The sequence below is a fragment of the Bos taurus genome, chromosome 4, assembly GCF_002263795.3.
Source record: "Bos taurus isolate L1 Dominette 01449 registration number 42190680 breed Hereford chromosome 4, ARS-UCD2.0, whole genome shotgun sequence".
Lineage (NCBI taxonomy): Eukaryota > Metazoa > Chordata > Mammalia > Artiodactyla > Bovidae > Bos > Bos taurus.
The window spans coordinates 20351434-20366110 of record NC_037331.1 but is presented as its reverse complement, the minus strand read 5'-3'; positions in this window follow the sequence as shown (position 1 = coordinate 20366110).

Genomic DNA, 14677 nt, shown 5'->3' with positions numbered 1-14677 from the left:
TGGTGGTGGTGGGGGCAGTGTGTGTGTGTGTGTGTGTGTGTGCGCGCGCGCGTGCTGTGGCCCGGAAGGGCGCACTACGCCTGCGTCCTTCCTCCGTCTTAAAGCTCTGAATGTCTGCGGCGGTTTTTATGTGCCGTCTCCCAGTTTCATTTCCTTCGTGTCTCAAGAACTAGTGGTAAAATTTGACTGCTCTGGCCCTGGAAGATTTGAAAATAGTAGTACTCCCTCCGTTTTCCCCTATCAGGCTGTTTCCCTTTGCAAAGGGGAAAGACGGTGACAGCTCCCTGAGCTGAAACAGCCTCTCGTCCAAGCTCTTCAAGTGGTCCCTGACACTCGCGACGCTGGGAGTGACATAAATCGGTTGGTAGACGGGTGTCTGGTAGCTGAGAAGTCACATCTGTTTTAATTTAGAACCTCTTAATTATAGAAAGGAATAGTAAGTGGGTGGGAACCGGATATGGTTTTGTTTTTGTACCTTATGTCTCCTTCCTCCCCATAAGTGCTTAGTTACAAAGAGTGTGAGATCCCCGCCCAAATCCCCGTGTTTCAACTCATCCCTGTGACTTGGGGCTACTCTCCCCAATATCTCAAAGGGTAGGTTATCTCATGTGAAAAATGAGAATAACCATACAGAGTTGTTTTGAGAGTTAAATGAGGTATTGGCAATGCCTGTCAACCGCGGACTGGACTCATTGCCTGCAGAGAACTTCACGTTTAATGAATGAAAGCTACTTTTATAATCACGGTCACAAGGTACCTCATAACCAAGGAAGTAAGTGATAGTAATTTATTGTATTTTTGTGTTCTGACACGATAGGTAGCCAATAGAATATGTAGATACGTAAAAGTAAGAAATGCAAATAAAAAACATACAATTTAATATCTTAAATTCCTATTTACACGTGTAAGATAATGAGCCTGCTCACATAATGTTGGTAAAGATATAAATAACCTGGCAAGCAGTTAGACAATATGTAGCAAGAGTATTAAAACTAAATTTTCACAACCTTTAGCCCCACAGACCCACCTTTTGGAATTTATCCTAAACCTAAGGTCTTCCATTGTGGCTCAGCTGGTAAAGAATCAGCCTGCAATGCAGGAGACCTGGGTTCGATCTCTGGGTTAGGAAGATCCATGGAGAAGGAACAGCTACCCACTCCAGATTCTGGTCTCAGTCCATGGGGTTGCAAAGTATCGGAAACGGCTGAGCAACTTTTACTTTCGAGGAGAACTCTAATAAGATTTCAGTACAAAGTGCATGCATGCTAAGTCGCTTCAGCCGTGTCGGGCTTTTTGCGACCCCATGGACTGTATGTCCATGTCCTTTCTGAGGACCCCATGTCCTCCAGGCTCCTCTGCCCACGGGATTCTCCAGGCAAAAATACTGGAGTGGGTTGCCATTTCCTTCTCCAGGGGATCTTTCTAACCCAGTAATCGAATCCAGGTCTCCTGTATTGCAGGCAGATTCTTTACCGACTGAGCTAGGAGGGAAGCCCTCAAAGTGACAGTTGTTCAGTTGTGTCCAACTCTGCGACCCTGTGGACTATGCAGTATGGAATTCTCCAGGCCAGTATACTGGAGTGGGTAGCCTTTCCCTTCCCCAGGGGATCTTCCCAACCCAGGGATAAAACTCGGGTTTCCCTCATTGCAGGCAGATTCTTTACCAGCTGAGTCACCAGGGAAGCCCAAGAATACTGGAGTGGTTAGCCTATCCCTTCTTGGGATCTTCCCCACTCAGGAATGAAGGCGGGGTCTCCTGCATTGCAGGCGGATTCTTTACCAGCTGAGCTAGTAGGGAAGACCAAGAATGCTGGAGTGGGTTGTTATTCCCTTCTCCAGGGTATCTTACCGACCCAGAGATCCAACCTGGTATTGGCAGATGGGTTCTTTACCAGGAGCACCACCTGGGAAACCCTCACTTAACCTAAATGTCCAACAACGTGAGGTTAGTTAAATCATTCCTCACCTCCCCTTTTAGCCCATATCTTCCCTTGGAAGCATTGATTAAATTATTTAAGCCCTCATATTTAGCCCAGGCCTTCCAAAGGTGAGGAGAGGGGTGAGCATCTTTCACTAACATTGTTTGAAATTTCAAAATAAATATTATGGCTAAAAGAAATCAAAATCATGGAGGAAAAAAAAAATAACTTGCAAATCTATTGTAATGGCCTACCTGTATCACCCTACACTTACAGAATTAAAGGGTTACCTAAATATAGAATAGCCATGCAATTAGATCTTATAAAATTTGTAAAAATTATGTTTTAAATGTTTTATTACATGAAAAGTGATGATAATATACCACTAAATAAAAGCAATATGCAATAGATAATGTATGAAATATTATAAAGGCTGTACAGTCTGTTCCCATTAGAACATATGGGTATAAATGGAAAGAACTATACAAAGTAAGCAGTCATTTGTAGTTTGAGGCTATGCTTTTTTTTTTTTAATTTGGGGAAGTGAGACATCTGCTGATTTATTTTGATTGGCTGTGCTGCATGGCACATGGGATCTTAGTTTCCTGTCCAGGGATTGAATGGACCCTCCTTGCATTGGAAGCAGAGTCTTAATCTCTGGACCACCAGGGAATTCCCTCATTTTTGAATTAGCAAATGTTTCTTTAACATATATTGTTTTTCAGTTTAAAGGTATTATTTTAAATTCTCAAGGCAATACTTAGTCATTATTCTATCAACTGTTCATGGGAGTGTAACTTAGTTCAGCCACTGTGAAAAACATTATGGAGTTTCCTTAAAAAGTTAAAACTAGAAGTACCATATGACCCAGCAATCGCATTATCAGAGTATATATCTGAAAGAGATGAACATGAGGTCTTGAGATATCTGCACTTCCATGTTCATTGTTGCATGGTTCACAGTAGCCAAAATATTGAAACAAAGTAAGAGTCAGTTCAGTTCAGTGGCTCAGTCGTGTCTGACTCTTTGTGAGCCCATGAACCGCAGCACGCCAGGCCTCCCTGTCCATCACCAACTCCTGGAGTCCACCCAAACCCATGTCCATCGAGTCGATGATACCATCCTACCATCTCATCCTCTGTTGTCCCCTCTCCTCCTGCCTTCAATCTTTCCCAGCATCGTGGTCTTTTCCAATGAGTCAGCTCTTTGCATTAGGTGGCCAAAGTATTGGAACTGCAGCTTCAACATCAGTCCTTCCAATGAACATTCAGGACTGATCTCCTTTAGGATGGACTGGTTGGATCTCCTTGCAGTCCAAGGGACTCTCAAGAGTCTTCTTCAACACCACAGTCAGTAGATGAATCAATAAACAAGATGTGCGTATATATTGATATATATGTATATATACATATGTATATACATACACACATACACAAACACATAGAAATGTTATTTGCCAGTGTGAAAAAAGGACATCCAGTTGTTTGTGGCAACATAGATAGAATTTGAAGGCATTGTACTAAGTGACAGAGAAGGCAATGACAACCCACTCCAGTACTCTTGTCTGGAAAATCCCATGGACGGAGGAGCCTAGTAGGCCGAAGTCCATGGAGTCGATAAGAGTTGGACATGACTGAGCGACTTCACTTTCACTTTTCACTTTCATGCACTGGAGAAGGAAATGGCAACCCACTCCAGTGTTCTTGCCTGGAGAATCCCAGGGACGGGGGAGCCTGGTGGGCTGCTGTCTATGGGGTTGCACGGAGTCGGACACGACTGAAGTGACTTAGCAGTAGCAGTACTAAGTGAAGAAAGTCAAGCAGAGAAAGAAATACCATATGATACAGTTTATACATGGAATTTTACAAAGCTGACCTCATAAAAACAAGCTAGGATTGTGGTTAAAAAAGGAGTGGGAGAAAAAGGAAATATTGTACAAACTTCCAGTTACAAGATTAATAAGTTCTGGGGACTCTAATGTATAGCATAGTGACTATAATTAACAATACAGTATCATACACTTGAAAAACTAGATAGTAAATGTTCTAACTGCAAAAAGAAATGGTAATTATGTGACATGATGCAGGTCTTAGATAATGAAGGCTATGGTGGCATCATTTTGCAATATATAAGAGTATCAAATCAACGTGTTGTACTCCTTAAGCTTATACAATGTTATACGTCAATTATATGTCAGTAAAGCTGGAAAACAGTAAGAATAATTAAAACTAGTTAGTGACTTGAATTACCTGAGTTTTTTACAGGATCTTAGTAATAATTTCTAATGAGAATAATTTTAAGAGTTTGAGAAAGCTGTGCTGAATGAATGAATTTATTGTACCAGGCATTCTTTATATCACCTCATTTAAATGTAATAGGTTCTATTATTATCCCACATCTTTTTTTAAAATAGAGGAAGTAGAGGATTTGCGGTATTATGACTTATTCATGGCCACAGAACTAGCAAATAGCAGAACTGGAACTCAAATATTCTGGTTTCAAAGGCTAAAGTATTATCCACCATAGCAGAGGTGTCTGTATTTAATTTTAAAGATGAATTTTGTCTGGAAAAAAGGATTAAAATACATGAAGACTGAAAAATATATGCTAATATAAAAAGTAATTCTTAAACTTCATAGCAGAGAATGTGAAGGGAATGAAACTGCTCTGGGTTTTCATGGAATAGAATGCTGAAAGCAGCAACAAGAATAATTTTTTTTTAGATTTGTTGGACTATAAAGAAAGCTGAGTACTGAAGAATTGATGCTTTTGAACTATGGTATTGGAGAAGACTCTTGAGAGGCCCTTGCACTGCAAGGAGATCCAACCAGTCCATCCTAAAGGAAATTAGTCCTGAATAGTCATTGGAAGGACTGATGTTGAAGCTGAAACTCCAATACTTTGGCCACGTGATGCAAAGAAGTGACTCATTGGAAAAGACTCTGATGCTGGGAAGGATTGAAAGTGGGAGAAGAAGGGGACGACAGAGGATGAGATGTTTGGATGGCATCACCGACTCAATGGACGTGAGTTTGAATAAACTCAGGGAGTTGGTGATGGACAGGGAGGCCTGGCGTGCTGCAGTTCATGGGGTCGCAAAGAGTCAGACATGACTGAGCGACTGAACAGAACTGATAGAGGTAGGATCTTAAATATGCTCATAAATTTTTTTCAGATATTCTTCCCCAATAGATAGTTTTACTACTCTTTGCTACTCTGTATTTTCAAATCTTAGTCTAATACTTACATATGAGATGATAATTTTCTTCTGTTTTTGTTTCTTTGTTTTTGCCACACGTACAGCTTGTAAGATCTTAGTTTCCTGACCATGGATCGAACCAAGGGCCTCATGAAAATGCCAAGTGCTAACCACAATCCCCACAATAGGTTTTCTTTAAGAAATAACAGGATTCATCAAATCAAAGTTTATTTGTTTCTTTGACTTGCTGTGTGTTAGTTGTGGCACACAAGATCTTTGATCTTCGTTGCGGCATGCGGGATCATTTCATTGTGGCATGTGGGATCTAGTTCCCTGACCCAGGGTTGAACCTGGGCCCCCTGCACTGGGAATGTGGATTCTTAGTCACTGCACTACCAGGGAAATCACCTAGAGTTCACTTAAAAGACATTCCAAATCAGTGCTTGTTAAATTATTTTCATAAATCTCTTTAGTAATATGAAATATGATATGAAACTACTCTCCCAAGGTGGGAGAAAAGAAACAAAAACATTTTGTGTACATTCTCAAGGGAGTCACAGATTTCCCTGATATCTGGCCATGTGGGCCAGATTAAAAACCCTTGCTGTAAAAATCATTAAGGATTAATGTGGCAAGAAAATAGATTATAAAACCCAGTTAGATAAAGATGGCTCTATTTAGACCTCAGTCATTACAACAATGGTGCTATATTTGCTAGCCATTATTTGTTCTAATTTTCAAAAGGGGCTTCAGGAAATAGTAATTATGAATTAGCTACAGAGACAGGATTCCACTGTGGCGTATCAGCATTAGGTGACCCTACATTTCTTTTCAAAATACCCTGAAAAGATTCACCTTTCTTTCTTTCTTCTTTTTTTTCTTTACAGTTTTTCTACTTTCAGTATTGCCATACTTTAAATTGCAGTTTAACCTTAAAGAGGGGTAAGTTTTAGTTTTTATTTATAAGTGAGACATAGCTTGGGCACCCTGGATTCTGGCTTTGTGTTCTTCAAATTTGCCTCAGTGATCACCGTGGTACTAATATCTAAGTAGACTCATTGTTTTATGCATTGTCATTTTAAAATAGCCTGGTCATAAGGAAATGTTACATGTTTTATGAATACCCTAATCATAGAAATAATATTCAAAATATAATAAATTTAAACTAAGAGTGAAGTAGTAAGAATCAAATTAATTAAAACTTTAAAGTCTTAAGGGAGCTTCTAAATATTGAGATCTTACCACTTTGACACCTAGTATCCCCCAAGCTCAAAGTGGTGTTTTAAAAATCTAGTTAGAGCTTGTAATTAAATGAATTGTTCTTTTTCATTAAATATTAAATCTAAAATAGGAAGTGAAAGTAGATGAGAAACTGGAAATACCTGAATAGAGATTTCATATGTATAAATTATTCATTGTGTCCCCCTGGTTCTTCAGTCTTCCAGAGTCACCCTTTCCATTAGTAGACAAATAAAACACCATGAACCCTCTTTTAGAGACATGTGTTGTTGTTGTTGTGTGTTGTTGTTGTTGTTGTTGTATTCGACTCTTTGCACCCCCATGGACTGGAAAGCTTCCCTGTCCTTCACCATCTCCTGGAGTTTACTCAAGCTCATGTCCATTGAGTCAGTGATGCCATCCAGCCATCTCATCCTCTGGCCCCTTCTCCGCCTGCCTGGGGCATATACTCCCCAGTTTTTCTAAAAATATCTGTGAAGGAAGGCTTACAACATTTTGCTGAAAGTTGACTGTCATTATTTTCCATGCTGTGCTCCTGGCTGAAGTCTTGATCACTTTGTGGTGTCGTATCACTCCTTCTGGATTCTTCATCGTATTCTCTGCATCCTTTTGCCATGCATTTAAACATGGTTCCTTTCTGTTAGACCACAAGTCATCATAAACAGAAAGCTGTATGTGTAACAGCTAAAGTGGTTTAAGCATACAAAAAGCAAACAACTTAAAACTGTATCCAACACTGGTTTTTATTAAAGTTCAAAGTTCATTTTCTGCCACAAGTCATTTTGTAGTGATCCTCCTTGTGCCTGAGCCCAGTCCATCAGTTACCCAGGAGCCCATTCTAATTCTCCAGCAAGATTTTTCCCAAATGCTTTCCTGTCAGTCCAGGGGCCCAGACTCTCCTTTTCTCAAGATATTGCAGTGAAAATAGAAAATTCCTCTTATAGAGGCCAGTTTGGCTGTACCTTTACCTTAATGTCTGTTTTAAGACTAGCCTTGAGACTTTTCTTTTTTTATGACCCAAATGGCCCCTTATGTTTGTTCTCAAATACAGCAGTGTCCTCCCACCTTTTGTAGAGTGTAGTGACATTTATATTAAAAATTTGAAATCCTTTCTTCTTTTGTTCCTTTATTGAAATGGAATGACTACAATGTAAAAGGACTAACGTGTAGGTATGAAAATTCTTCCTGTGAAATGCCAGTTATCAGTTCAGGTGTTGGATGAAAGTGTTTATTCTCTATAAACAGTTCTGTTCAACAAAAATACAATTGAGCAACAAATGCAAGCCATGTATGTAATTTAAAATTTTCTAGTAGCCGTCTTAGAAAAAGTAAAAAGAAATGGGTGAAATTAATCTTAATGATCAGTCAGTATGTCTAAGTCATTATTATTTCAACATAAATATAAAGATAAAAAATTAATAAGATATTTTAAATACTATGTTTCATATGAAGTTAAAAATTGATGCATTTCAATTCAGAGTAGCCACATTTCAGGTGCTCAATAGCTATATGAGGCTATTAGTTTATTTATTTTGTAAGTTTATAAATAAATTTATATTTATATACATAATATATTTTACCTATTTGTAAGTAAATAAGCATGTTCTTTTATTTTATTTATTTATTTATTTTTGGCTTTGCTGGGTCTTGGTGGTTGTGTGCGGACTTCACTGGCTGTGGTGAGCAGGGCTTGTGGTGCTCGGGCTTCTCATTGCAGTGGCTTCTCTTGTCATGGAGCATGGGCTGTCAGTGCACAGACTCAGTGGTTATGGCACATGGGCCTAGTCACTGCAAGGCATGGGGGCGAAGCATGTGGGATCTTCCTGGACCAGGGATCAAATTCATGTCCCCTGCATTGGCAGGAGGATTCTTAACCACTGGACCACCAGGGAAGTCTAGGATGTATTCTTTTAGTAACAAGAGTTCCATGCAGTAATACAAAATACCAATAGAGTTCTTAGTTTTTGCTTTTTTTTATTATATAACTAGAAATTTTTAGTTTAAGGAAGAAAAGAATACCACTTGCCTCTCATCTCTTTTTTTTTTTCTATTAATTTTTATTGGAGTATAGTTGCTTTACATTGTTATGTTAGTTTCTACTGTACAGCAAAATGAACCAGCCATACATATACAGGTATCCCCTCCCTTTTGGACTTTCTTCCCACTCAGGTCACCACAGGGCATTAAGTAGAGTTCCCTGTGCTATACAGTATGTTTTCATTAGATATCTATTTTATATATAGTATCAATAGTATATATTTGTCTATCCCAATCTCCCAATTCATCCCACTCCCATTTACCTCTCACCTTAATGACTATTTAGACTTTTGTGCTATCTCCAAACTTTATTTTGATTTTCATTATATTTGTTCTCTGTTACTGTTGACTAGAAAATATATTCACAACCTAAAAGTTGAGAGTTATGTTTTATTTGGCGGGAATTTTTAGGACTTCAAGCTTAGGAGTCAGCATTTCAAGTAACCCTGAGAGAACTGCTCCCAAGAGGTAGGCGGAGAGAGGCCAAGATAAATAGGGGTTTTGTAACAAAGGGCAGGTAGTCTGAACTTCAAAAGATTATTGTTAATTAAAGAAAACTAGATATGTCAAGTTTAGACATTTAGTGTGTTTCTATGTATGGGAAGACTCAAGAGTCTGGGCTCATTGAAATCATTCCTTTGATATGCACCTTAGCTATCTGGGGCCAGTATCCTGTGTTTTCAAATTCAGGAATTCTTTTCTCCTGAGTTCCCTTAGAGCTCATCAGCTCACCATAGACTGTGGTGCAATCGTTGATGACTGTGATAATCTTTCTTTACTGATATGGCAGGAAACATTCCATTTCTCATTCCTAAACACTGTTTTGCTTTCAAAAGCTCTTCCATACTCCAACTCCTAAATTATGGCAGTTGGATACAGCCTAGCCTATTAGCATTATTATCTTTTATGTTTCCCAACATGAAACCCCTAATGAAGTTTCCCCTGAGTGACAGATATGCATAGGAGTATCAGGTTAGTTTTAGATTTAAGACAGAAGAGCCAAATGGAAGCTGGCATATCTACATGGTGTGTGTTAAAGTATATGTATTAAACCTTCTGATTTCAACTTTTCAAAAGTATTAAGTATCACTGTGAAGATGTTCAGTTCTTCTCAGATTAGTCTTCGAATTTCAGTCATTAATAATTCATAATGATGGTTTTTAACAAGAAATATTAGTATATAGACATAGACCTTTGGCATATGGACAAAAATTGTTGCCTGCCATTTTGGTAAACAGAATGTTGCCCCACCATCAAGCCATTAACCACTGTAGCTGCCTCTGAGGGGCATTCAGGATGGAGAAAAACAGGGTATTGGCCCTAGGTAGTTAAGATGCATATCTAGGAAATAATTGCAGTGAGCCCAGACTCTTGGATCTTCTCATACAAAGGGAAGCATAAAAATCATTAACTTGAGATGCCTGTATTTTGTGATTAGCAGTAATCTTTTGATGTATGACTACATTTTTTTTCCCAGCAGAAACTTCTGTATATCCTGGCTCCTCTTTTACCTCCTTGGAGCAGTTCCTCACAACTATCTGAATAGCTCAGAGCTATTTCTCAGAGCTATGGCTGTTTCCCAGGCAATAAGCCTCAGTAAGATCCCCAAGTAACACATAACTTGCAACTTTTAGGTTGTGCATTTTTCTCCAGTCAACAGGTATCAGTAGAGGGCAATGTCCATTCCAGTCACTGTTCTACTTTGAACAGAACCAATGTGTGCTTTCAGAGAGGGTGTGTCTTATCTCTAAGAAATCACTCTCAAAAATAATATCCCCCTTTATATTGCTTAAAATCTAGTGAAGTAGAAAGGTAAATCAAGGAAAACAATGAAATATGATAAGGTATATGAATGATAGAAGTAGGCATAAAAGAATGCTATCTACTAGTATCCGGGAATAAAGATTGATGATGATTCCTTGGAGAAGTAAGGAATGTGTAGATTTTTTTTTTTTTAATTTCATTAAAATTTTCCTGTGGTATATTGGCTACCATTAGCATACATTGGCATACCATTAGCTATACATGTTTAAAGTACACAATTTGAGAAATTTGGACATATGAATATACTTGTAAAACCAAAACTGTGATAGAAATAATGAACATATTCACACCCACAAAAATTGCTTTGTGTCCCTTTGTAACCTCATTCTTGCTACTCTTCCACTGATATACTTTGTCATTATAGATTAGCTTGCATCTTCTAGAATTTTACATTAATGAAATCACACATTATGTACTCTTCTTTGTCTGGCTTTTTTTCATTCGTCTACTTGATTCATCCATCTAGTAAGTATGCACAGTCCATCCCTTTTTATTGTTAAGGAGTTTTCTCTTATAAGGACCATGGATGTGGGTCATGGTCCTGTAGCACAATCTATATTGTCTCTATGGTTTTACACCTAATCCTGAATGTATAAATGGACCCACATGGGGGAAAAAGCTTGGTATGGTCATTCTTTTTAATTTTAGCCATTAAATAGATGAGTAGTGGCTTCCTCCTGTGGTTTTAATCAGCATTTCCCTAATAGTGACTGATGTTGAACATTTTTTCAAATCCGTATTTGCTATTCTCATAGACTGTTTGATGAAGTGTCTGTTCAAGACTTTGCCCAGTTTTTCTTATTATTTTGTTTTCTTTTTATTGAGTTTTGGGAGGGTTTTAAAAATATATTCTGGATACAAGCATTTATCAGATATATGATGTGCAGAAAATTTTCCCTTCAGTCTCATTCTTTTAACTTTGTCTTTCAAAGAACAGAAGTTAATTTTGATAAATTTGAATTTATCAACATTACCTAAAGCCAGTTAGGTAAGAGAGTTAAGTAAATCAACAATTACAATATAATGTGATAAGTCCTATGATAAGGATTTGCATAGGATGAATGAAGAGATGGTGTTTGACTCAAACTTAAGATTAATAAAGACTTTGTGAAGGAGGAGATGCCTGAGGAGGAGCTAGTTGAGTAAAGCTGGAAATGGAGTTGCAGGCAAGATAAGAACATTGGCACAGTCTGTGAAAGAGAATGATATTTTAACTATGAAATCTGTATAAGTGGAGCATAGTATACCTATGAAGGCAAAAATGAAATTAGGCTGAAAACTGAGAAAATAGTCATTGAAGGATCCTGTGCATTAAATGGTTATGACTTTATGCTAATAATTATGGTCATATGTGCATTTTTAAAAGATTTTCAGTAGTTATTGCTGAAAATGCATGGGGATGGATGGGATGAATATTGGGGGCTGAGAGACCAAATAAGAAGTGTGAGAAGGACCCAGGACAAAAGTAATGATGCCTGGGGGACAGAGAAGGTTCAGTATAGTCCTTCAGTCATGTCCAACTCTTTGTGAACCCATGGACTGCAGCATACCAGGCCTCCCTGTCCATCACCAACTCCCAGAGTTTATTCAAACTCATGTCCATTGAGTCGGTGATGCCATCCAACCATCTCATCCTCTTGTCTCCTTCTCCTCCTGCCTTCAATCTTTCCTAGCATTAGGGTCTTTTCAAAAGACTCAATTCTTCGCATCAGGTGGCCAAAGTATTGGAGATTCAACTTTAGCATCAGTCCTTCCAATGAATATTCAGGACTGATTTCCTTTAGGATGGACTGGTAGGATCTCTTTGCAGTCCAAGGAACTCTCAAGAGTCTTCTCCAACACCACAGCTCGAAAGCATCAATTCTTCGGTGCTCAGCTTTCTTTATAGTCCAACTCTCACATCCATACATGACTACTGGAAAAACCACAGGTTTGACTAGACAGACACTTATTGGCAAAGGAATGTCTTTGTTTTTTAATATGCTATCTAGATTGGTCATAACTTTTCTTCTAAGGAGCCAGTGTCTTTTAATTTCATGGCTGCAGTCACCATCTGTAGTGATTTTGGAGCCCCCCCAAATGAAGTGTGTCACTGTTTCCACTGTTTCCCCATCTATTTGCCATGAAGTGATGGGACCAGATGCCATGACCTTAGTTTTCTGAATTTTTTTAAAATTTTATTTTATTTTTAAACTTTACAATATTATATTAGTTTTGCCAAATAAGTTTTAAGAAAGAGAAGGTGGATGGCTATAAATAATTGGAAAATAGACTAAGAAAGATTTGACTATCACTGAATATTTCCTATGAGACTGTGGAAGAAGTTAAATGTGAAATTGGAAAGAACATTTTTAAGCATAAATGACCTAAATGGTGTAGCCAAGAGACAAGGATGCACAATTTGAAATTTCATTATTTGTTTTATATATTTTGTTCTTTGAGGAACTAGTGGAATGGGATTGATGAGATGGCTGGTAGATCAACACGGTCATTAGCTTAGTAATGGACACTAGTAGTCAAGGAATAGGTGGAACCACATACTCAAGGGCTTCCCTGGTGACTCAGAGATATAAAGAATCCTCCTGTAGTGCAGTAGCCTCAGAAGACATGGGTTCGATTCCTGGGTGAGGAACATCCCCTGGAGGAAGGCATGGCAACCCACTCCAATATTCTTTCCTGGAGAATCCCATGGACAGAGGAGACTGGCAGGCTTCAATCTGTAGGGTTGCAAAGAGTTAGACATGACTGAAGTGACTTAGCACACACACACTATACTCAAAATACATCCCTATATGTTTTGCAAGTTGAAGATTATTTGGGATTCAGATCTTTATAGGAGAATAATAAAATCTTTCCAGGGGAATAATATATCATAATTAATACCTCCTGTGTTTGTATTTTAAGATTAATCATTAAATAATCAGAGCAATCTCATGTGAGACAACAAATTTGCTAAGTGACTTGGGAGACAATTAGACTATTCAGGTTGGAGTTCAACTGAACAGCAGGAAATGAAACTGACAGATTTTTTTTTTTTTTCCTGTTCAGAGTTGGTAACTATAGAGATCAGTGAAGTCAGAGAATGATAGGCAAGTTTTATGTGTTTAGTTGGGCAACTGACCAAATCCAAAAGGTCAGCCCAGCTTGGAAGTAGAACTTTCCCATTCCAGGCTAAGACAATATGGTTAGTATTAAAGAAACAAGAGCTTTCAGGACAAGGCTATCCTTATACAGTGTGAGAACCCTGAGCAAAGAGCCAACAAATGCAAATTAATGATTCAGGCAAAATGTCTGAGCAGTGATACATCTGTGGTGGAAACTAAGCTAAGAATATAGCTTAATAGTAAACCAAGGTCTATAGCTTCCCTGGTGGCTCAGTGGTAGAGGATCAGCCTGCCAGTCCTGATCTGGGAAGATCCCACATGCAGTGGAACAATTAAGCCTGAGCACCACACCTATTGAGTCTGTGCTTTAGAGCCCAGGAGCACGACTACTGAGCCTGTATGCCTCAGCTACTAAAGCCCATGCTCCCTAGAGCCTGTGCTCCGCAACAGAAGAAGCCACTTCAATGAGAAGCCCTCACAATGCAATGAAGAATAACCCCCTCTTGCTGCAACTAGAGAAAAGCCCACACAGCAATGAAGACCCAGCACAGCCAAAAAAAAAAAAAATCTAGAAAACCAAGATCTGAATTGTTCTCAACATATTGGAAGTCCAACAATGCACAAGTAGAGAAGGAAATGTGACCAGAGTCAGAGACTCGGAATGAGAAACATGGTCAGATAATAACAGTCACAAGGGGATCAAGTACTTTAAACTACATGAACAAGTACAGTTAAGTGGTTAGGAGAGAAAGAAGGAAGTATTTCACTTTTACTAGTGATCCTCACTCCTGCTGAAAAGAGAACTCTTGAGGCAGTGTTTTGAAAGTGTTCTAAAATAGAAATACAGAATCCAGTCAAGTTACAAAGTAGGACTTCCCTGGTGGTCCAGTGGTTGAGACTCTGCCTGTAAATGCAGGGCACATGGATTTAAACCCTGGTTCAGGAGGATCCCACATGCCTCAGGGCAACTGAGCCCATGTGCCACAACTCCTGACTTGTGCTCTGGAGCCCACGAGCTGCAACTCCCAAGCCCACATGCTGCAATTACTCGAGTCCGAGCTCCTAGAGTCCATGCTTCACAGCAAGAGAAGCCACCACGAGAAGTCTGAGCTCTGCACTGAAGAGTAGCCCCTGCTCACTAAAGCTAGAGAAAAGCCTGTGCAGCATCAAAGGCCTCATGCAGCCAAAAATAAAAGCCAGTTTATTTTAAAAAATTACAAAGTAGTAAAAGATTACTACATGAGTGCACTAAAAACAGGAGTAAAGGGAGACCAGCCAAATGTTTAATGGCTGTGTGTAGGCTGCAAAGATATAATAGATTATAATCTCATGGCACTTCAATCATCAAGGGAGTC